The 22390-nt window shown below is 42.4% G+C and overlaps 1 protein-coding gene across 1 annotated transcript in view; it reads right to left on the bottom strand.

Annotated features, from left to right (window-relative positions):
- Positions 1 to 22390, bottom strand: part of znf438 (zinc finger protein 438) — a 57058-nt gene that overhangs the window by 9690 nt on the left and 24978 nt on the right. The window contains exon 2 of the mRNA XM_039790273.1: positions 10011 to 10107. The gene's annotated coding sequence lies outside the window, so the exon portion shown is untranslated. The remainder of the gene's footprint in view (positions 1 to 10010; positions 10108 to 22390) is intronic.

Below are 22390 nucleotides of genomic sequence, written 5' to 3'. Positions count from 1 at the left end.
ACAAAGACAAGAAAATAAGTAGCGGTGACTACAATCTGATCTAAAGAGCTGACGCGTTGATCCCTTCGGAAAAACAGATGATTGTTGCGCACCTCTCTCTCCTCTCTCTCTCTCTCTCTCTCTCTCTATACGGAGAAACAGCTGATCAACGATCTACTAGCGTAAGTGTAACAGAGCTGTTTAGCACTGTAATCAAATATATAAATGAAAATAGGTTGAGTATAACTAATATTTACATATAGGCCTATATACAGATCAGACTCAGGTTGAAACTGAAAGTTAAGTTGCACAACTTAATGTAATGTTTATGTATGTTTAATGTATGCCTTAGTTTGAGGTTGCTATCATTTAAAAAAAGAAAATCTTTAAAAAAAACAATGTAATATGGCACTTGAATGCACTTAATGTTTAGTTTTTTGAGATGTGATATTTTAAGCAATGTAGGCAATAAAAATGTAGCTTTTTCCGAAAATTTAACCAAACTATTGTTTATTATTGCTCTTCAATAAAACAAAAGTATTTCTTATCCGATTACTCGATTAATTGATGGAATAATTGGTAGAATACTCAATTACTAAAATAATCGATAGCTGCAGCCCTATTCTCTTGACTCAAAAAAATAGTCCTGGTAGTTCCAAACTTACGTATGTGCTCTGAGGAACATTCAAAGCTTTAGAACTGGTTCTACAACCTTGCCAAGATAAATGGACTTGGCTGGGAGTCTGACAAGCACTGTGGACTGTGAGCTACAGGTGTGTGTCTTACCATATCATGTCCAATCAATTGAATTTAGCTCCAATCAAGTTCTACAGTATCATGAACAGACCACACAGTTTCTTCAGGATAAATTAAGAAAACAAGGTACACCTAATTTAGAGTAGTGTAGTGTTGATACGATACCCTGCCTAAATATCTCGATACCAATACTGAAACGATACCATGCCCATGCATTAGAAACAGTTCAGGTGGAGAGTGGTACTACAGCACAGGAGACAGCGAGATTAAGGGTGCTTTCACACCTGTAGTTAAGTAGACTAGGTGCAATTTAGGGGTGAAGTTGCAACATTGAGGCATTTTTCATTTGGTTTGGTTAGCGTTCACACCGCACTTTGTCAAATGCACCAAACACTGTAAACAAATGTCACACGGTCACTGGTCTATTGGACAGAATATCCTAGTGAAACTGTCCGACACTTGAAATAATGGAGCAACACCAAATGTATAACGTCTTGGGTTTTCTGATTGCTAAGGCCCTATCTTGCACCCGGTGCAGCGTAGCACAAAGCCCGACTCAAGTGTCTTTGCTAGTTTAAGACCGACGCAGGTCTCAATTTCCTGTCCAGCGCCCACGTCGTATAAATAGCAAATGCACCTGCGCCCATCTGTGCGCCCATGGGCGTGCTGGTCTTACAGGGAGGTGTGTTCAGGTGCATTCTGGGCGTATTGCTATCTTGAGGCAGGAGAAAGTGATCACGCCATTGACCATGCTTAGACTTATGCACAGCACTTGCACACTATGCTTGTTACACACACACACACACACACACACACACACACACACACACACACACACACACACACACACACACACACACACACACACACACACACACACACACACACACACACACACACACACACACACACACACACAGGGAAGCGCAGCAGCACACAAACAAACAAACAAAGATTATAAATAAAAATATTACGGTGCAAATCTGCCATCATAATAGCAATGCGCCAGGGTCCAAATGCATCTGGCTTTTAAAGGGAATGGGAGATGATCTCTGATTGGTTTATTGCATGTTACGCCCAAAACACACCTCTGATTAATGAACACACTAAGTACAACCCTTTAGAACCATGCGCCAAGCGCACGGACCCTTTTTTCCACCGTTAAACTAGCAAAAGTGTATTTGGACACGCCCTAAACGCACCTGCACCAGGCTCTTCAAACTGTGCGCTTAAATCGTTAAAATAGGGCCCCTAATATTTTAAAAGAAGCCGAACAATATGAGCAGCTGACAGACAGAGATGGAAGGATGATTAGAGAGATTTTGATCGACGAGCGATGTATATATCGTCAATGTCATAATAGGTTAGGGATTTGAAAGTGATCGTTCCTCAAATCACACCACCAAATCAGGAAGACACCACAGTAACTGTAGAAAGTGCAGTTTGAGTGGTGTTTGAGAATATCATTCTCATTCTCTCAGACTGATTTTCCTCTCTGTCCATTTCATGTCAACGAGAAACATCGGTGTCTGGGGAGCGCTCCTTGGTGGATTATGTGTTTGCCGAATTACAGGAGATGCTTGAACAGATTCAGAAAAGATGGTGAATCTAATTTGATCAGTACATTTAGTCGTAATAAGAGCTTCTCTTACATTAGAAATACATACTGAAGCATTTAGAGGACTATAAAACCTTTTACATTCATTCAAACTAGCATTAGCCCATTTACCAAGGTATTGTTTCAGTGCCTGAAAATGCCCTCCACTGCAAACTTGTGTCTAGCTAATTGGTAGTGAGATCTGACGGGCCCTGTCTTGATTCAAAATGGTATAACACAGCGGGGCAAGGGGAGAAATGCGCATGGAGGTCACAGACGCTACTCAATCTGCCACTGGATTTGAAACGCCAACCACTCTAATCTGACTGGGGTCAGAGGTCAGGACTAGGGTGATGCAAAAACCTGGAGAGAGAATGTGAGACTGAGGGAGAAAGAGAAGAAATAAAGGGTGGGGGTGATCCACAGAGACAGATTATCAGGTAAAGCCGGAGGGGTGAGAGGTGATGATCTGCTGTTTATGCTGGAAACAGGTCAGGGTTGAGCAGAAGGGCAGTGTGGGGACGGACCAGGCATCCACCTGGAATGGTATGAAGTGAACTGACACACACACACACACACACACACACACACACACACACACACACACACACACACACACACACACACACACACACACACACACACACACACACACACACACACACACACACACACACACACACACACACACACACTTCAGCTCACACCCTCAAACCTGGACCTGGGTCACATGCAGAGGTGGTCCAGCCAAGACCGATGGGCTGACCAGCTAAAACAACCCGCCTATTGTTAGCCAGTAATGCAATTTAGTGAGAGGTGAAAGCACTGCTCTGTGAAATGTCAAAACATGGAGAGTGCAGTGTTTTGGTAGCATCCCTGATGCATTCTCTGATTCTGTTTTGTCTCGCTTTGGGCCAACTACTGTTTAAACTGCACAGTCCTGCATTTTGCTCCCACAATAGGGAAAGGGAAGTAGCTTCTCTTGTGGGGAGTTTTAAAAAAAAAAATCAAATGTGAAGTGTTTTGAGAAAAGCAGAGCAGGGAGCGGAGTAGTGTGGGGTTTGTTATCTCCCTTGTAGGTGAGAGCAATGCTCATCTGGGACTCGAAGATAGAGCCCGGAGATGGAGGGGGTCTGGAATGAAGTCTGTGTGTGTGTGTGTGTGTGCTAAAAATCCAACAGAGGCCAAGCTCCCCGAGGTTTTAGCCCAGATGAAAGGCCAGGATCTGGGCTAGATAAGAGGGCAGATCACAGGGGGCCGGGGCCAGCCGGCTGTGAGAAGCCATGTCCAGCGGCCTTTTTCACCAACCTCTCCTCCCTCTTTCTCTCTCACACACACACACACACACACACACACACACACACACACACACACACACACACACACACACACACACACACACACACACACACACACACACACACACACACACACACATTCTGTGAATCTTGCAGTCCAAATGAAGAAAATTAAATCATTCCATTTGTTTTTTCCTCCTGAGTGAACCCTAGTGTTATCTGTGCACGATTGCTTCGTCCTGCACGCATACTAACTGCTCATCTTTGCTCCTCAGTCTGAGGTGTACATGTGTGTACATGTGTACGTGTGTATGTATGTGTGTGTGTGTGTGTGTGTGTGCAGGGGACGTAGGTTGCGAAGTGAAGGCGGTCATGGGGAAAATCAAATCAGTGTTTGCAGAGGTCCTTGTTTCATCCTAGAGCTCTGCTAAATGAGAGGGCACCACGCACACGCACACACACCAACAGTGAAAGGTGTTGCAAGAGAGAACAGCATCATATGGTATTCATGGCACACACACACACACACACACACACACACACACACACACACACACACACACACACACACACACACACACACACACACGTATGTCATCCACTGTCACCTGAGCAAATCAATGCAACAGAGAAATCCATTCCAATTAGGATCCCGCTGCTCTGCTCTGCATGTGGATGTAGATGAATCGATATAGAAATCCCACCGCTAACCTGCCGTTCCTCTCAGAGAATGCACTTAACTAAGACTCTGGAAGTTTTGCTTTCATTGACTTAGAAATTACACTGTATTCACTAGTCATTTTCTTTAGGTAAGGCAAAAAACATCTCTCTGTTGAGTCGAGTGTTCACTACAGACAAGCTGGACCCTCAATAAAAAACGAGACACTGCTTTTTGAAGGCAGGATGCTGTAAACCCCTGACAACCAATGACCTTTGACCCGATGTCCAACAAGCCCATGTGTCATCCCCAGGAAGCTGTAACGTCTTCAATCATCCATGCTCACAGATGAACCAAATGAGCACACACACACACACACACACACACACACACACACACACACACACACACACACACACACACACACACACACACACGGCTGCCGGCTCGGAGCTGAGTGGCAGCGACGTGGAGCGGAGGTGACAGCAGTGTGTTCGAGGGCGTGCGGACGCGTGTGTTCAAGGTCTCGAGTGTTACCGTGCTCCCCCCTCAGGCAGCCAGCACTGTGTTAGCCATGCTCCACACTAAACCTTTATCTGACCTTTCCCTCTGCCGTGACATTTGGACCTTTCTGAATAGGTCAAACAGCACTAAAGAGTGGTGGAGAAAGAGAAAAAAATAAGGGAGGAGAGGAATGAGGGCTGTCAGTGCAGGGAGGTGACAACTGATGCTGCTTGGGAATGCGTAAGAGAGAGAAACATCACTGAAATTCCCACAATTAAAACCTCATAAGGGATTATTTCGGTCAAGATTTTACTATCCCAGACCAAATGTTGTCATGGTGGGTAAGTTGTTTGGTTGTGAACAGCAGAGGGCCATCATTCAGTGTGACCGCATGTGAGAATGGGCAACTTAAAATGCTAGTCAGCTGAAGTCTAGTCTGTGAAAAAAAAATAAAAAGCACTGGCAGAGTCAAATATGTCGTTTCAGAAATGTGCAGAGTCACTGATATCAGGAAGTTGCTGCAAGTATATTTTGCTGAGTGACCAACAGGAACAAGGCAGGAAGTGACGATATGGCGGTAAGATTGCTACAGAGTAAGATTACACACATGAAAAAGGGGAAAGTGGTGAATGTATGACATACAGTACAAGGGGGACCTTGTGTACCGATGCCGACGCAGATAAAAAACTCAATGTGATGTGCTGTATGTGTCGTTAGGATGTTCGCAGTATAGGCATTTACTAAATCCCACGTTAAACAAGCCACGATAAATCAAATATAATCAATATATCGCCCACCCCTAATATATATATATATATATATATATATATATATATATATATATATATATATATATATATATATATATATTTAACACACACACACATATAAAAAATGTATACTCCTTTCCACTGCCTGAAGAGGCAAACAACAGGAACTGTCCATCTATCCAGCTCCGTCCTCCTGTCCTTTCCCTTCGTCCATTTATCGGTAACACTCTGATACACATACTCACAAACCGGTTAAGACACACCCGAAAATTAGAGCAAAGTCTCAAGAGCAGACTCTGGAGTAGTTATAGTCTGATTAAACATTAAAAACTGTTCATGTAATTCCCGTAATCACCTGAGTTCATGATTGTAATGATTTATTTTTTTTATTTTCAGGTTTAAAAGACAGACAGTTGAGTTTCTGAATAAAAATAATAAATAATCTTGGTGCAGAGTTTTGAAAGTGCAGGCAGCCAGGAGAAGGAGTGATTGGATTGGATGTTGCTGATGTTAAAGCGAAGACATGACAGTCAGTTAGTCAGAGTTTTGAAATTCATGTTACAGCCACCCCCACCCAGTCTCATCCCGAATTTTATCCATTCTCATCTGGTCACCCTACTCCCCAGATGAGGATTGCAAAGAATTTTTGTTCATGTTGGCCCTGCCAAAGAAAAGGGAAGCCACTGCAGCCTCGACTGGGACACTAAGATAACACCTGCGCTCCCGGTCCTACCTTAATGATCACTCAACGCAATGGGGGAACTTTAATGGGGGCCCTGGAAAGAAGGAAGGAAGGAAGGAAGGAAGGAAGGAAGGAAGGAAGGAAGGAAGGAAGGAAGGAAGGAAGGAAGGAAGGAAGGAAGCTGCCAGCTTGCTAATTTTAGGCACTGTGCATCTCAGATGAAACGCTGGAAAAGGCAGAGAGGAGGCGTGGAGAGGCGGGTAAGTTCTCCATCTCTCACTTTCTGCACCATGTCTTTCCAACTATCATTACCTACTGCATCCGCTATGAGAGAGAGTCTCAAAGCTCTTTGATTCTCTGAATCATTTCTCCCTCTCTTCCTGTTACCAGCCCTCTCTCTCCCTCTTCCCAGCTTTCTCTGTCTCTTTCTCCCTTTCCCCCCTGACTCTCGCTTTCATTCTCACCTCCCTCCCCTTTCTGTCGGTACCTGAGTAAATAAACAGTGTTGTGTGGGATGCTAATTAGAGCAGGTTCAGGGACGTGATGAGCCCAGAGACAGACAAACAGCAAGGTGGGGAGGAGAAGAGATGAGATGGAGGGGGTGGGGGAGGTAACCCACCCCAAGGGCAACACAACACAGACACAAACACTTCAGCATAGCGGTGAAGGACAGGCAAGAGGGGTTTTGGCTTTCAACCCAACTTAGGGCGGCTTTGAAGCGGAGGGCAGTAGCAGGGTAGAGGATTTGGAAGGGGCTTGTGATGGAGTGAAGGGCACTAGCAGAGAAGGGGGCACGTGGTGGCGCTTCAGCCACGATGAGAGGAAGAGGGGAAACGTCGCACGAACTTCCTTAATGATGGCTGCTCCTAGAGACCCGGTGCGAGATCAAAGGAATATGCAGATGATCCAAGTTTCTTCTCCTGTTGAGGTGAGCCCGAGCTTCTAAAAGCAGGTCAACGTGAGGCAGCTTGTTCTTATTTATCATAGGCTGGCCTGCCTGGGGGGAATAAGCTGCTGGATGTGCAGGTGAGAAGGTAATGTTACAAAGGAGAGGTGAACACAAACAAGTATGCTTACACTTGGTGGTAACTTGTTGTAACCCTTCTACAAATGTAGTTCTGCAAAGATTAATAAATGAATCGATTTGTGGTCAACTATTAAATGAATCGCCAACTATTTTGATAATCGATTAATCGGTTTGAGTCATTATTTTATGAGGAATTCTTGGATCCCAGTTTCTTAAATGTGAATATTGTTCTAGTTTCTTCACACCTCTGTGACAGTAAACTGAATATCTTTGAGTTGTGGACAACACTGATCAAAAAAATTTTTCACCAGTTTCTGACATTCTAGATCTAGACCAAACAACTAATTGATGAAAATAACTGCAGCCCTAAACTCTACACTGTCAAAGCTAAAATAGAAATTCATCAGGCAGCTGGCTGCTGTGAAATCATTTACACCTTGGTAAAAAAAAAATAAAAACTCATTACATTACGCTACATTACCTTTGATGACCTAAAGACTTGGGACTTGGACTCAAGTCAGACGGAAGTTTAAACATACGAGGACTTAAAACTTGTAGCTCTTTTTCACTGCAAGAAATTAATCTGTAACCTGGGACCTCCCATTACCTGAATCTTTAAGAACATTATGAGGCTTTGGTACGGTGTTCCTTGTACGGTGTACAAAGTGAGACATTTGAGATGTACTTATTAGAAAAGGTGAGACATTATGTTTACAGTATGTGCTGTCGCAAAGGGGAGTAAAGTTCATCATGTTAATGGTCAGCATTTAGAGACCTGAATGACCTGCAGCTGACTTCCACTTTGTGTCTTCTGACTTGACTTAAAGGTGCTCTAAGTGATTTTTTTAGGCTACAACATTTTTTGTCACATACAGCAAACATCTCCTCACTATCCACTAGCTACCAGCTACCAGTTACCAGCTAACGCTAGCGGTAGCTTGCTAGCTTGGTTCAATCTTTCAAAATGAATCCAGTTGTCGTCTTGTAACATGTGACCCTGCAAGATCCCCAGTCTTTACATATTATTTATGACCGTCTTTGATGTTAGATGTGAGAGGGTGTCATACTTGAGTCTTTTCAAAGTCTTTTTAAAGTCTTCTAGTGTAAGGTAGGCATTACTTGAAACTTCAGTGGAACTTGTTCAAAAGATTAGTGGGCTTTCAGACTGAAATCAGGGCTGCGTTGGTGGAGGTGTGATGCTTCAGGTAAGAGAATGCTGATCAGATGCCAAATTACTGCACACACTAATACTTCTGTCCTCTAGATTACAAAGGTTCTGTGAAAAATCAATGACGTTTGTTATTCCATGCCCCTGAATTATAAACCAATGTGACGGTATATTCCACAGGCTCCCCCACGCCCCTAATCACTTTGGTTGCACACTTTAAACTCTGTGGAACACTTGTTATTTATAATCATTTGTATTCTAATTATTAGTTCTGCAGATCTTCAGTACCCCGAGCTGCTCCACTGGAGTGGCTCAGTGGCCAACAGTGCTGCGCTTGTATAAACACCTCCCAGGGGTGACTGTGTGTTTAACTGTGAATGTAAAACAGGGCTTTACTGAAAAACAGCATGAACGCTCAATCACCTTTATCTGCCTAAAAAAAATAAAAAATAAATAAAAGGTCTTCAAAAGAGAGTTGTTTTTTAAAGAATCTTACAAAGCGATTCTCATTCCTGAAGATTGGGCGAATCCTTCATGTCTGTCTGCCTCCGTCTTTGTCTTGAGTCCATAAATTTAGCATCTGCTAAGGTGTCTTTGTTGGGTTATTAAAACTGTAGGAAACTCTCTCTGGCAGGATCAAAGCCAGCCTTGGACCGTAATGATCACTGATGCTGTTAAATTAACCAGACGCGAGCGCTGTTCCCTCTGATAGGGGGGATATCGCTCCACTGGCAGGGGAGGTGAGGAGAGGCGGTGGGCCAGGTACAAGAGAGTAAAAAAAAAAGGAAGCCCAGAGAAAAATGGTGGGACGACTGCCTCAGCAAGACACAATGTTAACAGATCATGTAAACACTGTCGTCAATGTTACTCATAGATGTTTCATGATTAAAAGACATCTTATGATCCCAGATTATGGCCAGATTGGTAATGACTGGTGGGGGGGGGGGCCTTGCCGTTACAAGGTCTTGCGTAAGCTTTTAATCTCACGTTAAATCCAGCACAAACACTGACGGGGAGACGGAGAGGGGTGAGTGGAAGGTGGAGAGGATCACGATAGATATCTAAGAGATTGCGGAGGAGAGGGGAAATGGAGGGAAATGTGATGGCTGGATAGATGAGCTATTTTTATAATGAGGTCAGTGTAAGCTGTGGGATTTTGTTCTCCTGGGAGAGAGAGAGAGCGAGACACACACGCACACACAAAAACACACGGGGGAACTGTGGCGATGTATCTCTCATGCTGAGCGGAGCAGCTTCTGTCCACAGGAGGAAAAAGAAGAGGAATATGAAGAGGAGGAGGAGGAGGACACAGATTTTGGTCATGACCTGATTGGTTGAAGCGGTCTTATTTTCTCTCTGTAGCGTTGGAACACAAGGGCTGATGCTTAATTATTGAACAACACTGACACTCATATTGTGTTTGTTTCAACAGACAAACTAATTCCTCCACTCCCATGACTCCCACTGTGTCACAGCCTTTGAAACTGTGTATACATAATGACAGAAAACAGCGCTAAAATGGGCTTTATTGTATCTGAAAAACAACTGATGTCCAACCAAAAAGTGTTTACCGATTGGATGATCCTTCCTCCTCCGCTGCTCCCTCGCTCCTCCTCTTTCTGGGTGGTGCCCGGGTTGTGGTCCTGTCCCCCCCTCTCCACACTCCCCCTGTAAAGACATCAAACACGAACCTTTAAGATAAAGTGTACAAAATAGAGAAAACCCACAGCAATCACAAGGAAAGCTCTATAACACATTGGCTACGCCATTAGTATGGAGCCCTAACATGTTCAGTAAATAAACAAGACAGGATGAAATAAATAATAAAAGTCAAAACACAAAATCAAAAAAAAAAAAACTAATCTAATCTAGAAATCATTTATATTTAATTATAGGCATGTTCATTTCAAAACATTCCTTTTCAAAAGTCACTTTTCATAACAGTGGAGGTGTCACCAATGCCTGCCCCCTCACCTTTTAGCCTCTGCTAACAAACGTAGCTAGTTAGCTCCTGTTAGCTACAGCAACAACTAGCCAAAGTACGGTAATGTGGCATCTACCAACTAAAGGCTGCTGCTGTTTATAAACACAGTAGTACACAGTTACAATAAAATACCTAACCTCTCCCTTTTTTTATCTTAACAGGGCTACACATGCTGCCTAGCTAGCAAGCAAGCTAACAAGCTGGCTGGGCTTGTGAGCATGGATTATTACTCAGCATTAAGCAAAGCGCTAGTGTTAGCAGCAGCTAGCTGGTTAGTTCAGGGTTACCTCAGCAGGGTTGTAATTCTTAGCATTTTCTCTTTGAAAAGCAAAAACACACTTTCACCCTTTCTCTTTGCTCTTAGCCACCATAGATATATAGCCACATGGACCTAGCTAGCTTGCTGGCAGTCGGTTAGCCTGCTGGAGGCTGAGGGCTAATGTGATTGGCTGAAAGGTGAGGGGGGGGGCACTGGTGACAACTCCACTATCACGAAAAGTGACATATGACATAAGTACATCATCGTGAAAAATACCATTATAAAAAAGGGCAATTTGAAATGAAAAGGAACAGAAGACGTGATAAAAATTATGAAATATCATAACAATAATAACAAATTAAGTTTCATAACGTTTTAATAATTTATCAAATGTCATAATTTATAGTTTTTTCCAATATATTTAACTTTATGTATACATATAGTTAATGATATAATTATCATTAATAATTTAAATAGGATTAAAAGTCTATTCAATATTGACCAATTTGGGGCTCCATAAACTAGCACCAAAAATATGGCATCTATAAAATGTATTTTCCATGCATTCGTCAGAGGGTGGAGCAGTGTAACATAAATTCCTGGAAGCATTTAAAAAAAAAAAAAAAAAAAAATATATATATATATATATATATATATATATATATATATATATATATATATATATATAGTGCGAAGACAAAGCAGCGACAAGATTTGCATACTAGCATGGCCCTGCATGGCCTGTTTCTCACACACACACACACACACACACACACACACACACACACACACACACACACACACACACACACACACACACACACACACACACACACACACACACACACACACACACACACACACACACACAGTCTCTGATGCACCCCCTCACTCCCTCTAAATGCCTGTCGCTTTGGCCCTCCATTAAGCCGAGCGCTCGTTTAGCCGGTGTCTTGGCAGTTGGGGACGTAGGCTGCCCATTCAGTCAGATCCAGCCGTATTAAATAAATAAGGAGCGCTCTTCTGTGTAAATTATTCATTTAACACGCCTTATCCTCTTCCAACAACCTTGTTAGAGCAACTCAGGAGTTGAGAGGGGGCGAGTGCAGGGGGGCAGGAGGGGGGGTCTGAGGGGAAGAGGCAGACACCGCGGCTCATGTGCGACTCAGCAGAACCTGTGGTGCATCTCTAAGCTCTCTGGGCGTTCAGTCGTAGGGGGCCTAATTCACTCTGACACCTCCTTTGTTTCAGGCCGAAAAGAGCTGCATACGCACAGCAACACTTTTTGCTCACATGCACACACATTTGAGCACACACTGGCATGCACAAACTTAGAGAGAAAGAGCACAAGAAAGGAATTTTTAGTGCATATTCATAGAATAATCATTCTAGTTGTCTGGATAAATTATTGAGAAACGCGAGTCTCTGGAACACGCCATGCTGGAAATGTGGGAGCTGCCTGAACTCAAATCAGACAACACAGCAAGTCATCCACTCTGAACAAGCTGATTCTAATGAGCCGGGATGGGGACACATACAAAAATGCTTATTGTGAAGGAACTAACTGTTGTGGATATTAACCTTGAGTACAAATGCACAGAACGCCTAACGTTTGTTTAGCCTAAATGTCAGGGACGTTGCTCGGTATTCCATGCTCCCCAAATGTAGGCCAACTGTATTCATTCATCTATCTGTAGTATTCATGGCACAACAACAAAACAATGTATTCAAGGTGAATTAGGGTGTACAATAATTACAATTATTCTTAAGTTATGCACATACACACAACTTCCATTTAAAAAATTAAAATCACATTGAGGGCAACTGTATTATTTTCAACTCCTATATGTTGAACTCTGCAAAGTCAGAAACCAAACTGCATTGAAATGAGACTTAAATTACTAATACTTGAAAACCGGTAATGCTTAAGTACTAAGCTTCAAAGTGAAGTGTAATTCATTTGAGGTATGAGGGGCATAGAGCTGGGCAATATATCGATATTGTGATATGAGACTAGATATCGTCTTAGATTTTGGATATCGTAATATGGCATAAATGTTGTCTTTTCCTGGTTTTAAAGGCTGCATTACAGTAAATTGATGTCTTACCAGACTGATGTAACTGTTCTGTTATTTGCCTTTACCCACTTAGTCATTACATCCACATTACTGATGATTATTTATCAAAAATCTCATTGTGTAAATATTTTGTGAAAGCACCGATGGTCAACACTACAATATCGTTGCGGTATCGATATAGAGGTATTAGGTCAAAAATATTGTGATATTTGATTTTCTCCATATCGCCCAGCCCTAGAGGGACATGGGCGTCAGTTTGGTTTGAAATGTGCTGGGGACAGAGACGCATTCGGAAGTGCATTTTCAGAAGTGCTGGATACAATGATGCATTCATTTTTTTTTTCTCTCTCTCTTTTGCGCAGGTCATGTTTTGAAAGACGCTGTAGCTTTCTAATGTAAATAAATAAAAATGTATACAAAAATGTGATGATGTCCAACACATTTTATGAAGAAGAAAGCCTTAAAGGTGCTCTAAGTGATGTGACGAGCCTGGGCTGTCTACAGAGACCGCGTTTTTTTACAGTGTGTTCTGGGGACAGGCAGCTATCAGATCGTGAGGAGATGTTTGCTATATGTGACGAAAAATGTTGTAGCCTAAAAAACGCGTCACATCACTTAGAGCACCTTTAAGTTTTTAAAAAGCATTAGACATATGACCCACTAGCCTATGTTCGGCTTCATGTATCCATGTACCATGTTGACAATGTGACGTGACAGACTCAGAGAGAGGAGCTACGAAAGGACAACGTAGCCCACTGTTACAGTTGTTGCAGTGTTGTGAACAGAGAAGCGTGCAGCCAACGCAGCAGAACAACGCCTGTGTCTGTGCCTGCCTTGTGGGGATAGTAGAGATTTTTGTGGATTTGTTGGCATCTGTCACTCAAGAATTGTATATGTTATGAACTTTATTTTTATTTTTTTTTAAACTAAATTGAGCTTGAGGTTTTAAAAAAAAAATTGGTGGGTTCAAAATGACTCATGGCGAAATCTGATAGGTATGCGTGCCCACAGAAAATCGACGCATACGATGAGGGGAATTAAATGCAAAAGCACTCCTGTGATCATGTACCACAGTGAAGGTATAGTTTGTAGAAAAAGGGCATTTCAATCAAAAATCCAGGGCTAGACAGAAAGCAAAAAATGTCCAAACACCAAGCAAAAGATCAAAAAACAGCTGAATGTGAGTGGGAATTTCAATGATTAATTTGCAGAGAGTCCCAGGACAGACAGAATCTTTTTTTTTTTTTTTTTTTTTTTTTTTTTTTTTTTTTTTTTTTTTTTTTTTTTTTTTTTTTTTTTTTTTTTTTTTTTTTTTTTTTTTTTTTTTTCTCTCTCTCTCTCTCTCTCTCTCTCTCTCTCTCTCTCTGACTCCAGTGTTCAGCCCCAGAGCGGGAGGTTGTTATGTCAACTCTGACAGTGCTCATTACCAGCCTCTACGCTCTGAATTGGAGTTAACAGGCTTTGGCCCAGACAGAGGCCAGCTAGACCTGGTACAATGGGATCAGTGTGTGTGTGTGTGTGTGTGTGTGTGTGTGTGTGTGTGTGTGTGTGTGTGTGTGTGTGTGTGTGTGTGTGTGTGTGTGTGTGTGTGTGTGTGTGTGTGTGTGTTGAGAGTTAATCACAAAACGCTCTTTCATTTCCAAATCACACCCCGAGGCCACTGTACATTACAGAGGCAGTGATACACAATGTACAGTGACATCTACTGCTTATTTTCATTTTCATTGACAAACTTCTCCATACGAGGGCTGAGCACAGCATCCTGCTGCCAAACAGCTTCTGTTTGAGTTTGTACATGTACGTTTCGCCACATTACTCAGTGGATGATAATGGGCTTAGCTCCAAGAGTTCGCACATTAGACAATTCTGTGGTTTAAATGATGAAAACACAAATTAAATCAAAACGTAATTCAATTTAGTGTGTTACGTATATATTAAATATATATATTAAATATATACATACAGTATGTGTCATGACACGTGTGTGTGTCAATGGCATCTCATGGAACCTGCTGTGAAACTAACAAACTCTCAGTGGTGGACAAAGTACTCAAGATATTTGACTTACTTTCTCCTAAAAGTGGCGGACGGGTCGGGGTCCGGCGGAGTGCTCACTCCACATAAAACGCTTCATTACATCACTTCCAGCAAACTTCACAGCGAACAATCAGGGCAAAACAGCATCATCCAACTGTTTTAACCGAATATTCCCTGGTCCAACCCAGCAACAACGTTATCTTCACTTCACCTATAGCAGTTTAGATAACACACTCGACTGTCCTGCTGTGAACTAACCACAGGCAGTTGCCTCGTTCATGGACTCATGGCAGTGCGACACTGAATGAATGTAGGACAACACAATGGATATTTGGCGTTATTTTTGGCATTAAAATTTTTTTTTCTGGCCTGGCAGTGGCTCCCGTTGGCCAGTGGCGGGCTGCCAGGCTTGTACAGTTATAGTGGAAACACTGCTGTCTTAAAAGTCCTGCTATTAAAAATCATACTCAAAAAGTACAAAAATATTTGCATGAAAATATTCGGTCACACTTTACTTGAAGGTATCTACATAAGAGTGACATGACACTGTCATGAACGTGCCATAAACATTATAAACAAGCCATAAACGTTTATGACATAACGCTGTTTTTTAGTATGTGTCATTTGGTTTTTGTCATGACAAGCTATGGTTAGAGTTAGAGTTAGGGTTCATGTGTCATGACTGTGTCATGTGTGTGACATGTCACTCAAGTGTTACCAAATATTCTTTATGTACATGCAGAATTACTTCATGTACTGCTGGGTAGCTTAATCTATAATAATGCATCATCATTTATTAGTGGATTGTATTAATAATCTGAATGTGTAGTAACTAAAGTTGGTGAAACATGTAGTTGAGTAAAAAGTACAATATTTCCATCTAAGATGTAGTGGAGTAGAAGTATTACGCAGCATAAAATGTACCTCAAAATTGTACTTAAGTACAGTATCACTGCAAATTCTCAATTTACCGTCCAAGAACGCCAAACGTCTGCACAGCCTTCTGTAATGCAGGATTTTACAGCTCTCCCTCTCTCTCTGGCAGATCGCCAACTGAAGGCTGCTAGGTTAAAAAGTTTTTACGACTTAAGCTCCTCTTTCGTCCTCCCACAAAGTGAAGTTCAATTAATTTGAGAGTTATTTATGATATTATTATTATTATTATTATTATTATTATTATTATTATTATTATTATTATACCTTAATATCAGGCTGGGTGGGCGCCCGGATAGGTCAGTTGGTAGAGCAGGTGCCCATATATATCGATATCGGGATATGATACTAGATATCATCTTGAATAGATTTTGGATATCGCAATATGACAAGTGTTGTCTTTTCCTGGTTTTACAGGCTGCATTACAGTAAAGTTCAGACTGATGTAACTGTTCTATTATCTGCCTTTACCCACTTAGTCATTATATCCACATTACTGAAGATTATTTATCAAAAATCTCATTGTGTAAATATTTTGTAAAAGCACCAATAGTCAACCCTACAATATCGCCGCAATATCGTTATCGAGATATTTGGTCGAAAATATTGTGATATTTGATTTTCTCCACATCGCCCAGCCCTACCTTAACATTTAGTATATCAACAAAGGAAACGTAGTTTTGCTTTGACTCTAGTATTGCTTTCCAAAGTAAAAGAAGTAACACCAATCTGTTCTCTAGTTCATCCCTAGTTACAGTCTTTTAGTCTTCTGAAAGGCTTGTCTGGTTTCCTGCTGCTATCAGGTGTCTCTGCAGACCTTGATGGTATCCCCAGCCTCTCCTGCCCCTCCTCTCTCAGTCCAGTAACCACCCGGCAATGTCAATGATTACACTTGTGATTACGGCTTTCCACTTCAAACGGCCTGATGTTTACACCGGCCCTGATATGGCGCATGGGATAAAGAGCAGGTACAGCTCTGGGTTTGTGTTGGTGTGCATGCTTGCATGTTTGTTTGCCTGCCTAGATGGGAGGATGAATGTCATTACGCCCAGGCTCTGTGGACATACAATCATAACGACACACAGAATGCCATTCTGCATATTACAGCTGCATGTTCCTCATGCTCCTCCTCCACCTACATAGGCCTATGTAAACCCCATTGTGTTGCCTTATATTCAGAACGAGTGCAGTTTTTAGGCAGAGGTGGTTGGGATAGATTTATTTCTTTGAAGCTTACTTGGTTTTGCAACAGGCACTGGAAAGAATATTACCAAAACCTTTTTAAAGTCCAATTTCCACATCAGTGTTATGTAGGACAAGAAGTCTTCTAATGTCTTAGCAACAGTGTATTGACTTATGCTTCATTCTATCAGTTCTACTGGATGTCTTAATCTGGGCATGGCCAAAAGCCTTTGCATTATTTTATAAACAAGCTCCATATTTTTTTTTTTCCATCTCTAGGCAGAATGAGAAGGACAAAAGTGTGAGGTGTCCCACAGCTGCAGCACTGCAACCTAAATTAGCCCGGACCACATGAAAAGCTGTCGTCTCTATTCCAGGCCGGGGCGGGAAAATTACAGCCCTGCTCTCTCTACTCTAGCATTAAACCTCAATTAGTGCACAACTACACCAATGATGTCATCACCGAGGGACCCAAGAGCCCTGAAAATAAGGGGTGCTTTGCTTTACGAACCACCTCAAACTTCCAGGTCCTCTCTGAGGCAGCTCAGCGGCGGAGAAAGGTTATTCCATCCAGCTGGCGAGAAACAAGGTGATGTTCTTTTGATACGGCCTGAAAAAAACACAAGAGCACAGCAACCTGTGGCTAGGTTTGGCTGAATTTACCAAGAATTTTAATCCTGGAGTCGTGACTAGAGTTTTCTTAAGAGACGAGAGGTCAGTGAGGTGGGAAAAGAAAAACTCCTGTTTCACCTCCAGTGACCTGGCAGGAGACAGAGAAGGAGGGGAGGTGGTGGTGGTGGTGGTGGTGGGGGGCTGGCTCCTGTCCAAACACTGGCCGAGTGTCCCATTCCACAGAAAAACAGTTCTAAACAACAAGCGTAACAAAATCATATGCTAAGGACATTTCGTTTGTTGCTGCAGACATTGATCTAAGCTTGAATATTCAGGTTTTTATTGCAACGTGGGTCTTCGGTTTAATAAGTTTGACCATCATTACTATGGATAAGGGCTGGGTATAATTTGATACTTAGATAGGAAGTATTGTCAGTGTAGGGACGCCCTCCCCAAAACACTTGGTGTAATCTTTGGCCCTAAGTCACATGCAGTCTTGCCTTGCTTATGTTTCTTGTGCTGTCAAACTTTGTTGTAGCGATGTTACGGTGTTCCCAGTTCTCAGCCATTACTTTGCTAAGTACAATGTCATCATAACCATTGGAATGATGGCCAAAAATACTAAAACAAAACCCATGTTGTCATAATCCTGGATTATCCTTTAGCAGTGCTTTAGGTTTCCAACAAAAACATAAAAAAAGCCTGGACACAGCACTCCCTGGTTGGTTATTTTAGTCTGATGTGGTCCCTCTTGCTGCAGGGTCACTGTTCCTTCATGTGGTACAAAAAGAGGGAGCGACTTCAACACAGCTCAGCATGGGAACGCTCCCAGGCACCACCTTGTACCTTTCTCCTCTTTGTAACCGAGAGAGCCGTTCCCCACACTGGTGAGAAGTTGCTGGGAGCTGCGATGCATAATTCACCACTTGTTCAAGCAGGCGGCCCGAGGACCACGAGTCCTCTTTGGTGTACCTCCACCTGAAGAGACGGATCGCTCTCACATCTTCAAAGAGAAGTCAATCACACCATAGATTGTAGTAGTACCACCCAGTGGGTTTACAAAACTTTTTGCTCTCACAGGTGCAGAGAAAGGGGATGGGGCCCACATTTCTCAGAAAGTGGAACAGCTCCGACAAAAACTTCGAGCAGGGGTTGGTGGGTGCGGTGGGGGGGGGTTGAGATCAAAAGCCTGCAAGTTCCTGGCGAGCGGACCCAATCAGCCGAGAGGGCCAAGGAGAGGAGGAGAGACAAGAGCTTCCCTTTTAAATTGATCCCACTGAGACCCTCAAGGTTCCCCTTGCAGGACTCGCAGAAAAGCGATAAAAATCTGGCCCTGTGGATCTGACGAGGAACTGGGAGGGGAGAAGGCAAAGAAGAAAGACGGATTTGGAGGGTGGAGAGGCCCAGAAAGAACAGAGGGGAACTGTGGGGGGAGAGCAGCCAGTTGAGGCAGATCAAGGGGAGACGAGGGAGACAAGAGGGGTGGGCTCATTCTCCGAGGGCGCATCCAGGCATCGTTGTGTGCCAGCAAAGAGCCGGAGCAGGGAGGACCGGTGCTATCAGCTATCAAACCTGTGTTACACGTCTGATGATGTGCTCAACCAATCATCCACGGGTGTATCTTTATTCTGCCCGGTTCCTGGCAGCTGAAACGCTGGATGGTTTCGTGCTGGCCTGAGATCAGACTCTGGACGAGGCTGGTGTCGTTATCCACAGCATGTTGGGGCCTCAAAGGAACAAGCGCTATCAGAGCAACCCAGAGACCCCGCAGCCTGCCAGACACACCGCAGACCTGCACACACAATAAGGTGGTGTGTGTGTGTGTGTGTGTGTGTGTGTGTGTGCGCTTCAATTCCAAGGATGTGTTTCATGGTACAATATGAAGTCATTATCACCGGGGCTCCACAGTCATCAAAAGAGAGAAAATTCAATAACAAATCCACTCTTGCGCTGTCAAATGTCATGACCGAAGCCGGATGAGCAAATAGTAATCTGCCCATGCCATGAGTAGGACTGAACAATACACATACTTCTTTTCAATCACTTTCACCTTCTGTAGCCTTAATATTACAAATTCCACAACTTATTTCGTGCCTTTTCATAAACAGGGTTGAACCGCTTCCATGACCTGTACATGTGATTTCCTTCTGGTTTGTTAATGGTGTTTTGTCTCCTCAGAACGTGCTGAAGGGGTAAACAGTATTGGTTTCTACTACAGTTGAGATGGGACTAAAAAATGAAGGCAAAATAGCTGAAATACATAATCTAATTCAATTAATGGGCAGCAACATGTTGCAAGTACATTGTTGCATTTCTGCAAAGGGACCTCTGTATAACTGGAATTTCAGAAATTCATATTTTGTTATTTTTCCTGAATAGAATACGCTTTTAATATGACATATTTCAGAAATTCAATTACAAAAAAAGGGGCTGTATTTTCGGCATTTACACTTTTCACAGGGAGCGTTTAGAAGGTCAAAGTTCTAATGCTAACTTTTTGTCCTCAGCCTGTCAAGGCCTTGCTGGTAAAAACATGCGAGGTGTCTTCCCAGGTCAGGGCAGTAAGTCTTGCTAAGCTGGATCTCTTTACTGGGCATGTACACCAAAAGTAGCACAGGATTTTAAAAAATAAGTAAATAAAACATATTTGATTGGCCAAAACAGCATCTATGTACAGTACAGGCCAAAAGTTTGGACACACCTTCTCATTCAATGCGTTTCCTTTTTATTTTCATGACTATTTACATTGTAGATTCTCACTGAAGGCATCAAAACTATGAATGAACACATATGGAATTATGTACTTAACAAAAAAGTGTGAAATAACTGAAAACATGTCTTATATTTTAGATTCCTCAAAGTAGCCACCCTTTGATTTTTAGTTATCACTGCAAACCCTTGGTGTTCTCTCAATGAGCTTCATGAGGTAGTCACCTGAAATGGTTTTCACTTCACAGGTGTGCCTTTTAAGGGTTAATTAGTGGAAGTTTTTCCCTTATTAATAAAAAAGCAAAGCGTGGCTACTTTGAAGAATCTAAAATATAAGACATGTTTTCAGTTATTTCACACTTTTTTGTTAAGTACATAATTCCATATGTATTCATTCATAGTTTTGATGCCTTCAGTGAGAATCTACAATGTAAATAGTCATGAAAATAAAAAGGAAACGCATTGAATGAGAAAGTGTGTCCAAACTTTTGGCCTGTACTGTACAACCAAGTTTCAAGTTATTTAATGTCAGTGCAACACCTGCATGTCTTTGAGGAGAGACTTTACATACAAGTGGGGTATACTCAAAAATAGCTAGTTCATGTGATGTGTCATTGACTATTCAAAGTTATTGTAAAAATTCTCTTCCCTCTTTCTCATCTAGTGGTTGTCTTTGTCGTTTACCAGCAAAATTACAGGTTTACATTACATACATTTTAATCTTTTATAAAGCATCAGTTCAGGCACCGGCACCGCTTTAAAAGTATCGGAAAAAAAGTATCAGAAAAAAATCCAAACGACACCCAACCCTACGTAAAGGTGTGGGGGACCATGCGACAAGCAGTCCTGTTGGAGTGTACTGACACCTTTATCCTTATTTGTACGATTCATTGCTTCGAAACTACAAAGACACACAAAAGGCTGAGATTGGGGAGGCAGTGTGATGCAATCTGGCAGGCATTTTGCAGCGTATTCAACCCCGGACATTTAAAACAGCTAGAAACCCTTTTACCTTTAGACATGGGCGGACTCATTTTACAAACTAGATCGTTTTCAAGCATACTCAGCCTGTATGAGTGGTGGCAGGTGAAGTCAGAGGGAACTGCTACACCACAAACAGCAGGCAGCGTTCCTCCACCTCAGATACTGAGGACAACTAAGAAGAAAGGTGAGCGAAGAAAGTATATAAAAAAGAATGTTCCTTTTGCAACGCAGCACTTGGACTGGCAGGCTAATCATCGGCATATTCATCCTGCATTATAATCCGAATGTCTAGATATTAAAAGTTGTGAATGATCAAAGTGTGGGATTAATGGGTACTCTGGTAGCACTACTTTGCTCTGCTACTGTTGCAGGCTGCAGTAAGCCATCCTAGCTGTGATGGATAGTGAGTGCTGAGCATGAATAACTTACAGCCTCATAAATAAGCAGATCTCTACTAATAACATTAAAGTAGCCCTGGGGCTGACACACCCCCTTATCCTTGCACCAACCCCGCTCCTCTGCCTGTGACAAAACGCCCTGAAATCACATAACTATTCAACATCAATATTTTGACATTTCATTCAGCTGACTCTCCAGACAGCGCCATTTATTTAACTAGCTGAATAAAAATTGGCAGGAGAGGCGAATTCAAAGTTACGTGACCGGGGCCCAGTTGCCGCAGGTAACCTTTTCGGAGGGACTTAGTGTGGCAAATTGATTGCTGCGAGCGCACACTCATCATGAGTGCTAATTTTCAAAAGCAGCGCACGGCAGAGCGGGGGAATAAGAGGCTCTATTAATAACAGAGGGAAACAGGAGAGGGGGGATTAGCTTGTCATTAGAATAAAGAGCGCAGAAGAAGAATCAATTTCAGGGTTTAAAAAGCTGACAAACACAGTTCACTTATTCTTTCTCTCTCTGCCTCTGGCTCTCAGCTCACCTTCTGACTATACAGCCTACAACCCCACTACTACTACAACATATGGAGGTAGATTTGTTTTAAAAGAAGGCAAGCTCAGATTTCAACCTTTCAGACAGCCTAATTAGAGTCTATTCAACAACACAACAGTTGAAAAAAAATGATGGGGCGTTCTCAGACAGTTGTAGCTCTAGTCTGAGTTGGGCTCAAAAAAATAAAATGATTCTCAAAAATATATTACTCATATCAATTTA

Source organism: Perca fluviatilis, chromosome 22 (genome assembly GCF_010015445.1).
Source record: "Perca fluviatilis chromosome 22, GENO_Pfluv_1.0, whole genome shotgun sequence".
Taxonomy (NCBI): Eukaryota; Metazoa; Chordata; class Actinopteri; order Perciformes; family Percidae; genus Perca; species Perca fluviatilis.
This window is presented reverse-complemented; position numbering and strand designations above follow the sequence as displayed.